The sequence below is a fragment of the Dryobates pubescens genome, chromosome 7 (genome assembly GCF_014839835.1).
Source record: "Dryobates pubescens isolate bDryPub1 chromosome 7, bDryPub1.pri, whole genome shotgun sequence".
Taxonomy (NCBI): domain Eukaryota; kingdom Metazoa; phylum Chordata; class Aves; order Piciformes; family Picidae; genus Dryobates; species Dryobates pubescens.
In genome coordinates, this window is record NC_071618.1 from 15,967,953 (window position 1) to 15,980,057 (window position 12,105).

Sequence of the window (12,105 nt, forward strand, 5' to 3'; positions counted from 1 at the left end):
AGAAATTGCCTTTATTTGTCAATACCTGATAAGGTAGTAGAATCACAGAATCACCTGAGTTTGAAGTGACCTCTAAAGGTCATCTAGTTCAACCCCCATGCAAATAAGCAGGGACATCCTCAACTAGATGAGGTCACCCAGAGCCCCATCGAGCCTCACCTTGAATACCTCCAAGGATGGGGCCTCAACCACCTCTCTGGGCAACCTGTTCCTGTGCTCAACCACCCTCATGGTAAAGAACTTCCTAAAATCCAATCTAAATCTGCTCTTCCCTAATTTCAAACCATCACTCCTCATCCTATCACTGAAGGCCATTGTAAACAGTCCCTCTCCAACCTTTTTGCAGGCCCTGTTCGATAATTATTGTTATTTTCCTCCAAACTGTTTCCACACAAAATAAATGGTCTACCTGGAGAAGATTAAGAAATTAATAGAATGGAAATTAATATAATAGAAATTAATAGAATATGATATAATAGAAAGAATAGCATAGACTAGAATAATTTCAGGTGGAAGGGAGCTACAATGATCATCTAGTTCAACTTTGTGACCATGTGAAGATTGCCTTTTTCCAAATACTTTTTTTGTCATCAGCTTTTAACTTTTTTACTTAAGGTGCAGTTAAGATAAGAACAGAACTGCAAGGGTCAGTCATAGCATTTAGAATTTCCTGGTGCTTTTTATGTACACTTCCAGATGACTAACATCTTGTTCACACCTAACAAAAGAATTGTTGTAATCTACATCAAATGAGTGAGCTCATCTTCAGTGCTGTCCAAGTTTGAGTGACCTTGAAACATTTCTCACTACTGAACAGAAGTAACAGGTTGGCTGGCAGCTACTGAGCATTTATTGCTGAGCTGCAAAAACCAGCAGTGAAATACTATCTCAAATTATATACTTACTGAAGCATCAAACACAGTAATATGTTCCTCCAGGAGCCATGGACAAGCTTGCAGGAGTTCATTTAGTTAACTCTTTGGTTCTTGAACCTTCTGAAGGTATCAGGAGAGCTGGGAACTGACATCTAAAAAGATTACTGAAAAGTGCTCATCACTGCTGTTATTTTCTTGTAGTACATAGAGTTACATTTCTTCCCTGTCTTGAATGAAATGTGGAATTTGTTGGAACATCAACTAAACAGAAGACTTTGAGAGAAATAACATTTGCTTTTGAAAAATATCTTAAATTAGAAAAGTTGTTCAAGTACAGTTCACATTTCTGGAAGAAAACAAATAAGCTTTGTCTGCAGCCACTGACAAAGAAGAGAAGAGCTCAAAATGGATTTCATATTAAGGAAGACCAAGCTGCATGATCATTCATGTCTGCTTTACCTGACAAGAGAGAACCCAAAGGAAGGGGAGAAATACATTGAAAGGGTTCTGACATCCTGAGACCCCATCTCTCTGTATGTTCTTTTTCCCTGTACAAAAACATAGAGCAAAAACTACAATGGAATGCAAATGTGAATCTCTGCAAAGTCTTCACTTTTAAGAGCTCTCATATGCTGGGATGATTTGCAGTTACCTTTTTATTGACATTTTCTCCTACTTCTGAAGTTCTAGATGGTATGCAGGCATTTATGGCAGGGTACTTGCAAATACACATTTTCACCTACCATGTGGTAACTTGTCTGCCTCATCTGTGTGCTTTGTCAGAGTAGATTATTGGACTCAAAACCCAAGTATGCGGATTAATTTATTCAGTCAGGTTTATGCTAAGGTCAGACTAGGTTCTTCAGTGGTCCTTTTGGCCTTGGAATCTATGCCTCTTCCATAAACAACTTTAAAATATGTCTTGAGTCCAATGTTTTTCTGTGTTTTATTAAGGCACGAAGCTAAGATGCTACCCTAATCAAAATATCTGTATTTCGACTATGTCTTTTGTCTAGTAATTCTTTCTTGTAAAACATTCCACAGATGTTTTCCCTGGAGCCTGAAATTTTGCTTCAAAGACCCCTTCAGCAAATACTTTTGTGCTAGATTTATCAGTGTGTTCTTGAATAAATGTGGTTTGGGGGCTCAGTCTTGTAAACCTACGGCCTTTGATTAGTTTTAGGCTTTCTATCACATGGCTTTATGTTACCTGGTGTTAAGTCATCTGTTTTGCTAGTTTCAATGCAAGAAAGCATGACAGAATTATCCATCCATTACCCATTGAAACAGGTTCATGTTTCAAATGACACTGAGGATTCCAAGGCAGTCATTAATGAACAGAATTATCAACTACTGCAAAGTAAATGAAAACATTAATAACATTTATTATAATTGTCTGTAAAATCATCATTTAGCAGATTACAAATATCAGAACCTCCAAGAAAATAGAACCCAAGGAAAAAATAGAGGTTTCTTTAAAATAGTTTAAAAACCCAACCTGTATGAAAGGGAAGGGGAAAAGGATAGGGAAAAGGGGAAGGGAGAGGGAAGCGGGGGAGGGAAGAGAGAAAATAAGAGAAAAGTGGTACTTTCCAGGAGGACAGTGCAATTGAGTTCATTACATTATTTTGAAGCTATTTAACATTTTGATGAAGAAGAGCTACTTAAGCACCTGGACTGCTATACGGAAGTATAGTTCCAAAACAGAAAAAAAGTGACCTTTCTGCAGCCCCTCAGAATTTATGCCATGAGTAAACACAGCTGAAAAGAGTCCCCTTGCAAATATGAAAAAGAGAAGAATATGGAACATTAAACATGGCTTTTAGCATTATCAGACTTAAAGATTCCCATGAAAATAATAACGTTGTTCCTCTCCGCTCCCCCAGCCCACTCACCCCCCTGCCAATATTTGTGCTGTGACCTCCTGCAAGGCAATACATTTGGAACATATCAGTGCATTTAAGTAAATCTTTCTGGGATAAGCCACACTTCAAAGTGGTGGTTGGGGAACCTTATCTAGTGCTCTGTCACATTCAGAAACTCCCATGGGTCCTTTCTAAATTCATACTGGGTGATAAGACATTTTATTTTCACAAGAGCTAGTTACAACAGGCGGCTTAATTACTGTCTTCTGCATTGTCAATATTCTTCAGTTTTAATTTTGAGATCATCTAAATCTGGCCAGAGGGAGCAATTGTATAACCTGTCAAAGCAAACATCAATCCAGCATGATTCTGCTGTTTCAGAATGCAGCTTCTGAAATTAGCCGATGTCTGAATATCAGACCACAAGCTGGGTCTTCTAAGGGTGGAAGTTTATTTGCTTCCCATATGAGAAACAGCAGAGCAAAGAGAAACAAGGCTATCTATTTTCTATCATTGATGAAATTCCTTCCTCTAAATGGATTTGTGAAGCTTCCTGGTTAAGAAAGTGAAACTTATTAAATAATTCACAGAAATAATATTTCACTGCAGAAAGCATAGCAAGATTTGCATCATTTATGCTTAATAAAATAAAATAATCAAATTATTAGAGGCTTGAAAAGCATTCATTTTCCTGCCTATTATATTTTCCTCCCACTAAAGTTGTTCTTCCCAGAAATAAAATTCCAGTCAATGAAAACGAAATAGCTGCTCAAAAAAAGTAAGATTTAGACTAAACAAATATGAAGCATCATTTCCACTTTACTGATGAGAAAAATCATCTGCAATGACATAGTCTACTTTCTGCTATAGTCTACTTTCAAATTAGGAAGGGAAGTTTTCCTTAAAGGCTAAGTACTCTTTTCCTCCCATAGCTCCTGTCAATTTGCCCATAACAGGCAAGAACTGCTGGTCATGTTCTTCACTATGTAAATGCATTAGCGGGTCTATTGCTGTCCAAGATCCTATTTAACCTGTTCTGTGTCTGTAGCAACTTGGGCTCTGCCTGCAAGGTTTAGGTGTGAGTGATACCGTCTTATTTCCTGCTCTTCTGATGCTGAAAGATGGACCAGGAATAGGCTTTGTTTAGAGTCTCTTATTTTTCTGCAGTGCAGGGTGCAACTGAAAGTTGTATGTGTTCCCACCCACACGGTGTTCATAATTCATTACCATTCCTTCCAATTCAATAATTTTCCCACTCTACTTAAGAGACAAAAAAATTCCCCTCTATCTGTTACTGCTAGTACTTTTTTTGGTGTTCTATGGTCTTTCAGTTTATTTTACAGTTTTCCACTTCATAAATATTTGAAAGGTAAGATTCACTGTTTGCTTCTGACAATGAAACACAGAATGAAAACTTCTGGTTTAGCAGGAACCTTTCTGACACATTTGTCCTTCAAAAAAAAAATCTTAATTTTCTATAGTGATCATTTGTTAATTTTCTATAGCGATCATTTGTTATTTACAACTTAACTAGAGAAAAAAAAAATGAAAAGAAAACTAGTATTTTTTACATATTAGAATTCAAATTGAACATGAGCTTAACATACAACTGAATTGAATTCACTCTGCTGAAGTAGGGCAGGCTTAATCAGAATAGTTCCCAGGAAATGTTTTAAAGCACCAGTTTCAGTAATAGCCTGTACTAAATTTAATCAGTTATTTATAATGATGATGTCTATCATCCCGTGGTAAATACATTATTTTCTGCAATATTTTTGTTTGTTTCACCGTCCCCTGCTTAGTCTGTTCCCTTAGCAGTTGCTGACAGCACTGAGTATTGCACATCTCCCTATCTCCCTCTGCCACGGGGGAGGAAATCTTAATCCCTATTTCCTGCTGCAATTCTCTCCTCCTAAAGAGGCAGCTCAGTAACAAAGGAGCTGCAGTTCTTATAAAACTGCCCAAATATTAAAATGGTTTAATCTTCTACAAGGGAAAGCCAGAGTGCCTCACTGCATGCCTTCTGCACTTTGATCCTTTGTGCAAGTGACTAAAATTCAGCATTTGCCACATCTGAATGCGTGAAAAATCTGCTAGCTCCTTCAAACTGAAGGGAAAAAACTCCCAACATTTTATTAGGTTTTTATTTAATTGTTTTCCCTCTCTGCCTTGTATTTAGAATCCACATAATGCTCCCAAATGTCAAGGTAAGAACGCTTTTCTCCTTCTCAGAGCCAATGTCTGCATGAATATTAGCACTGAGATACATTGTATACGAAGTGATTCCTGTTCTAGCTGATTCTGTTATCACCCTGGGTGAAGAATTCTTTGTATCTCAGAGCCCCATGTAAACAGACCGGAAATTCTGATCTGTACAAACGAAACTAGAAAGGGAAAAAGTCAGGAGTGCTGTAACAATGGATGTGTAAAAATGGTCACATGAAGCTTGATCAGAGAACTCCGTCTCTAACGAGAGATACAGTGAGGGAGCTTGAGGGAAAGAACACAAGAGATGGGACAAATATAGAGTGAATCTTCCCCTGGACTCCTCTTGCAGCTTCTGACAACCAACAATTTATGGACTTCTTGAGGAAATAGTTTCCTCTGGATTACCTTGTTTATTAACCATTCGCACACCTACTCTTTAATAATTGGTCCAATTCTTATACTTCCAGATACCTTTATGAGAAATTAGCTTTGTGCTTTAATGGCAGTATATGAAAAAATATTTCTTGTTGCTTCTTGTTACATCTGTGTAGGTATTTGTTCTATTTCCCTTGGAGTTGCCCTTTTTCCAGTCAGAAAGAACCCTAACCTCTTTAGTTTCACCTCAGATAGCAGCACTGCATACTTAATTTCCCACCTCTTGCTCAGCTTTTCCAGTTCTGCTATATCACTTTTCTGGTGCCAGCATTAGGATTGCATACAAAGTCAAGATCTAGGTGCACAGATGTTTACACTGCACAGCCCAGGTAGTGACAAGTGCAGCACCTGCTGCTTAATACCCTCCTTAGGAAGGAAGAGGAATTCTTACAAGGAAAACCAGTCTAGTGTCATTTAGCTTTGCCCTTTTTCCAACCAAAACAATCCTGCTCTTCCACCATAATTACAGCAGTAATACTGAAATTTAGAATTTGGGCAGAAATTAATTAGGATTCTTTTTAAGATGATCTGTTAGAAGCTTGCTTGCATTTTTAAAGTTAGGGGTGGTATTTCAGCACACAGGCAAAAGAAAATATTTAGGTGTCCGAGTCTTACACTTTAGGCACAAAGTCCAGGTCATTTGGTGTCAGGAAGGTAGTAGTTTGGTGTGGTTTATTTATTATTTTTTATTGCCCTTTTCCTAAGGAAAAACATTGGCAGTTGTGCCAAACATGAAAGGTAGGCTGCCAAAACATACCAACAAAAACCAGACCATCTTTTCTAAAGGACTAGCAAGGGACCCAGATTCCAGGAAACCAAACACTACAGAGAGGGCGGGTGAAACATGAAGTAGGACAAAAGCTATCCACTGCATTTATGGTAGGACCTGTAAAACATTGTCTATAGAATGCACAGTGGGCAACTACTCAGAGCTCTGGTTTTTTGTTAAGGCATAAGAGAGATGAGAGGAGTCCAGTTCCAGCAACTTGGAGGGTAATAAATACTGTTAAAAGATTTTAATAGCACTGATGACAAAGAGTCCATTGTTTCAGATTTCATAACTGGGGGGGGCAGGTCTCTCTTTTTAACTTTCTAATTGAAATTTATTCTTTTATCACACTCAGCCATCTTCAGCACCATGTCTTCAAGCTTCTATTAACTTTAAGAACAAGAATCCAAACTTTTTTCCTGGTCATACAAAACCTCAGCTGCCACTTCTTTTCATGTGCTCGCAGACACTGTCAGGCCACCTTGAACAAAAGCCTGGCTGAGGAGAGGGGCAGGTTCAGAAAACAAAGTTCACCTTCATAGCAGCAAGGAGAAGGTTGCTACAGCACCTCAGCAGTGAGGTGTTCAGGCACAGGCATGTACTTTTTTTCAGACATTTTAATAATGGGGAAAACAGGAATAGGGAGACAACCTGCTTAAATCTGTGTTGATAGAATACTCCCCCTTTCTCATTGTTTTCTTTGTCTAAGGCTGAAATAGGCAGTTCCTGACAAATTCTACTCTGTGCACAGGTTTCCAGTAAACAGAATTTATAGAATAACTCTGTCTATTAATTTGTCCTATTAAGAAACACCCTTCCAAAACCCCAGACTGTAAAACAGCAAACTTCCCCCGTACAAGTGTACGGCCTTCTCATCCTCAGTCGTATTGTCTCCATCTACTGGCCAGAAGAAACTTTAGCTGGAGCACAGAACTGGTGAGAGACCACATCACACTTCTTCACACTACAGGCAAAAATTGGCAGTTTTGGAGGGGTTGGTGGTTTTCAGATTTGTTTGTTTCCAGGAATACCAACTCCTGAACAGATAAGACTCCACATAAAAAATGTCACTTGGCATTTTATTCTCGGATATTTAAACACAGTGATGCTGTGCAATTTTACTTCAAGTGCTCCTGGAAAGGTTAGATTCCCCAATTCAAGAGCTTGTGCTATGATTGTATTTTTCACTATTCTGAATCCAAGACATTTGTTTTATTCCAAGCATTTTTGGGGTGCAATATTTGCTCTAGTTTTTAAAATAGTGTATGAACTGAGCATTAAAACTTTTCATTAATCTACATCAAATCCTGTCACCAGAAGATAGGACAGTGCAGTTATTTTTCCTCATACTACATGAGAAAAATATGCTTCAGATTTAAAATGTAACTTTCTATTATTACTTTTTTAAAAAGGCAGCAATCACACAATGCAGAAAGAGAAAGCTGAAGAAATGCTATTTAACTCCTTCCTCACCCACAAAAGACAGCGATCATCCATGAAGGGTAGAAAGGAGTGGTAATGATGTTCGGAAAATGAGAAACAGGTAACAGCCTGTAAAACTCTCTCAAGTTACACTTTCAATTCTAGTCAGTTACCACTAACTCAGGAATACTTCACTATGTCCCCTTGGGAAGTGTTTGCTAACATGTATTCCTCCCACTTTTCTGGAAGAGAATTCCATTCCAGCAACCAGTGCCTCAGGACATCACATCCTACCAAAAATCACCCAGCCACCCACAACCCCTTAAAGCATTCACTGCTTACTGGTAAAGTATCTATTGCTAAATAGGTGAAACACCACTACAAGCATTTGTGGGCATCTAGTGTTATCACAAGTTATTCTTAAAACAAGAGTGGTGCCAGTAATGAACTCAAAACCATTCTGATTTCATGGTTTAGCAGTTGCAAAAATTCCCTGCACCAGAAGCAAGTAATGGACAGCCTCGAGTAAGAAAGCAAAATCATTAAAACCCAAATACACTAGGTCCTATCTTGTCTTCCTGAAAAGGGGGGGGGGGGGAGGAGGGGCGGGGGAAGTATCCCTGGTCCTAACTAGAATAAAATAACTCATAGAGATTGCAGAAACAAGTCTCCCCAGAACAAAAATTACCATTCCTTGTCTCCAAAGCAAAGACATGAATTTCACACTATCTCCAGCCTTGCAAGAGTGCTCAGAGACCATCATCCCAGGCTGACTTTCTACATAAACTCAGAGCAGCTGAGAGGCTAAGTGGTTTCTTCTCTAGCAGGTAATTAGAAAGATCAGAGCCAATTCTGTGAGCAAAATCTGTGAATTCATAACAAGTGTAAAGACCAAACATCTGGTCCTCCTGGGCTGTGAAAGAACAAGACATTGCCTTTGGAAAATGAATACTCTGATACAGAAAAGTGTTCTAAAGCTCCAGCGACAAACCCGCATTTCTCATGTTCTGACCAGGCCTCCATTCCTCGCATCTCTTCTGTGTCAGAAAGGAGGCTGTAGAAACCTCTTCCTGAACTATAATCAAATCAAATATTTGGCTTCTGGCCTATAGCTGTAGATTACATCTGTTGAACAGGGCTCCTGTGAAAAAGGAAGGTTAGTTTGGTAGTGGCAATGAGGCACAAACTTGTTATTCCACATGAATAGCACGTCAATAGCATGCTAGTATGAAGCTATTATAAACCAGAGAGAAACTGAACGAACTTGATGACAAAAGGAGGTATGAATGAAGGTGGCTTACACTCTTCAGAAGCAGGGGTGTTTTCTAAATCACAAATTTCAATAGGGATTAAATAGCAGGTAATTTACCTGTCAGTGTGAAACACTTCAGGAGTCAGTGAAGTCTCCTCGACAGCTGCCATGAGAAAGCAAGAGGGGGCCCACATGACTTTTGCAGAAAGGATTTTCTATTATTTTTTTTTTAATTGGTTGCTTCTATGAATAAGATTTCAGGAAATCAAAGTATTCCCAAGTATTTGCATTAGAGAACAACTACTGAGACTGTTCAGTAAGCCACTGAACTACCAATAATAAACATCATCCCACAATCTACCTGAGGTACTAACAATTTCTCATCTATCAGCATCAACTCAGATGGTAGTCTCCCTCGGTCTCAAAACACTTATGACAACAATATCATCTAGAAACACTCACCCCCGCCCCCTTCACTTAATGGGGCTGCAGACATTTATGTACCAACTTGGTTACAGACATACAGTATCAAGTGAGATGAATCCCATGACTTTTATCCAATATTGAGCCTATAAAGTCTCAACAGATAGTAAGGCACCCCGCAATATGTTCTTGAAGCAATACAAATTATGATAATCCAAAAAGGGAAATTACCTCTACTGTACATCTTAGATCCTGTTTACTGCTTCTAGGAAGGTAAAAAATGCAGTTCTTCAGTTCTAAGACACCATCAAGCCCCATACAGGTTAAGTACAACTGGCTAAGTTAGCCAAGTAAGAGTAGACTGAATGACTGAACAGCAAAGGCTAAGGCTGCTCTCCGAAGATGCCAAGTAAAATACTGCAAAGTTGGAAAAAGGCATGGGGTGGCAAATACTTGGCTTTTGTATTAATAGCATTCTCATTGTATTTGGAAGACTTGGTATATGTGTGCACCTCCATAGATACCCCTGAGGCAAAAATAAAGCTCCAGCTCAAGAGCCCAAGGCAGCTGCACAGCTGGTACACACATGCATACACAGAGCCATTAGGAAATTCACCTTCCTTAATTCTTTATTTCATCAAAAATTCCAACTGTGCAACACGTCTTACTCTTGCACAAGTACTGTATACATAAGACAGAGATGTAGATGTGTAGAGAACAACAGACATTCGGCATAGTAACAACTGTTCTATGCTGGGAAATGAGCCCTTGTACTCAGCATTACTTTGAAGTCTCTGTAGACAAAAAGCAATGACAGAACGCCACAGCAGTACACAAACTCCTGTGCTGAGAACACAGTCTAAAGAAATTTTCTTACATAGATTTTGCACAGGATTCCAAGGGAGATCTTGTAGACAACGCCAGGCAAAGGAGACTAGACATTTATCTGCATTAACAACCTAGAGCTACAAACAAAAAGTCATTTCACCTTCAAAATATTAAGAACAGGTATGTTTGGATGAGAACTCCCCTATGTTTCAGGAGATGAACTACTTTTGAAAGCAAACACTTTAACTAATGAAATGACAGTGCTGGAATACTGTGTCCCAAGCATGAAGTGTTTCTACTTGACTTTTGTTGTTAAAGTACAACTTTGAACACTTTTGCATGATGTCTAGGGTGGACTCAGTCCCCCTGTTCTGCCAGAGCAGAGCAGGGTTTTTTTTGCATTGCTCTTTATGCTACAGCAGGTCATCTCTTAACCATAAATGATGGCTGAGCATTTTGATAAAGCATGACTGGAGTTATATTCAGGACAAATGGCCTAAAGACGACTACAGCCCTTCCCATATCACCACCCATGCTGGATTCCTTCAGCTCCTTCAGAAGGATTACTTTTTATTTTTTGATAGCTGCCAATAGAGCTACTGTTCTTCCACACTTTATTTGGGCAACAGTAATTCAGTACTGTGAAAGGTAAGACTTGTCCAAGCACTTAAAAATTCTGTACTGCAAACATCAGTTAAGAAACCTGAAAAGATAGGATTAGTGGTTCAAACAGCTTTAAAATGTATGGAGAGAAAATGCAGTTTTTAAACCTTGCTTGAGTAGAGAAAATGCTACAGCAGCTTTTGAATACACCCTGACAAATTCAGTGTGGACAGGCAAGATGAGATTTCCAGGTAATCCACTGGAACTGACCTACCTGTCAGGCTTTCAGTCAGTCACTCTGTGCCCTTTTCATTGACAAAAGATAGTTAATGAGGCAAAGCAGCTTTGGGCAATTGCTTCTGTGCTGGCTCTGGTACATAGAGCAACCCCATCTCCTAGTTCCATTTGTTCTCAGTTACTTGGGTTGAAAGAAAGGAAAAGAAGATTGAAGCCTATTAAAGCATCCTACATGCTGCTCTCTTAGATTACAGGAAGCCAAAGCTGATGCCATTTCTGAGAAATACCAAATATGCTACTATTTTCTCCACATTATGGTAGTCCAAAGAAGGGAAAGGGGGTGGGGGAAAAAAAAAATCTAAGCATGAAGCTTTGAGAAAAAGGACAAAAAGCAAGCTGCAGGGAAAAACTTAAATGCTTTAGACTGAGGGGAAATTTAAGTAAAGACTACTTGAAAAAAGAAAAAAATCCCAACAAGCAAGATTGGAGCGAGCCCAGTTTTTGCAGTCAAGGCCCATGCTTGACATAACTGACCTAATATTAGCTAGTTCTCTTACAGTACTGGTATCTAATCCTCACAGTTCATTTTCCAGACATACAAATACCTGAACTTCTGTAAATCCAGGATTAACACTATTTAACAGAGTGGAAACTGGCAGCAGGTTATTTTGTTACATTGTTTCAGCTGCCTCTAAACTAACAGGTGTCAACCCCTACTAGGCTTATGTCAGTTCGTGTCACAGGTATTTGGATATAATGGTCCTGGGCTGGTTCTAGTTCACTTCATCCTATACTCCTTTTTTGTTTGGGGTTTTATTGAGACATTTTGAGAGGCAAAACTAAGTTTGTTCTTTACTAAGACAGGAAGTTATTACATGTAAAGTTCTATCTTTTGTTATAAAGAAAAACAGCTTACACCTTCTTCAAAACCATTTGTATGTTTTAAGAGTCTATTGTGTGGCAACTTGAATGCTTCCTAGAACCACTAAAGTTTAAGATCAGTGCATATACTAATGTCTTCAAAGTAAATGAGCGCAAAAACTTCACTCACCTTTATCAGAAACCAGATACTTTATGCCTATGTTTGCTGCTATGGCAGCTGGTAAACAGTGAATGCTCTTGCAGTACCAAAAAGACTTGGAAAGTTGACTCTTTCAGGTCAGTCAAAGGACTGTTTCGAATATAACA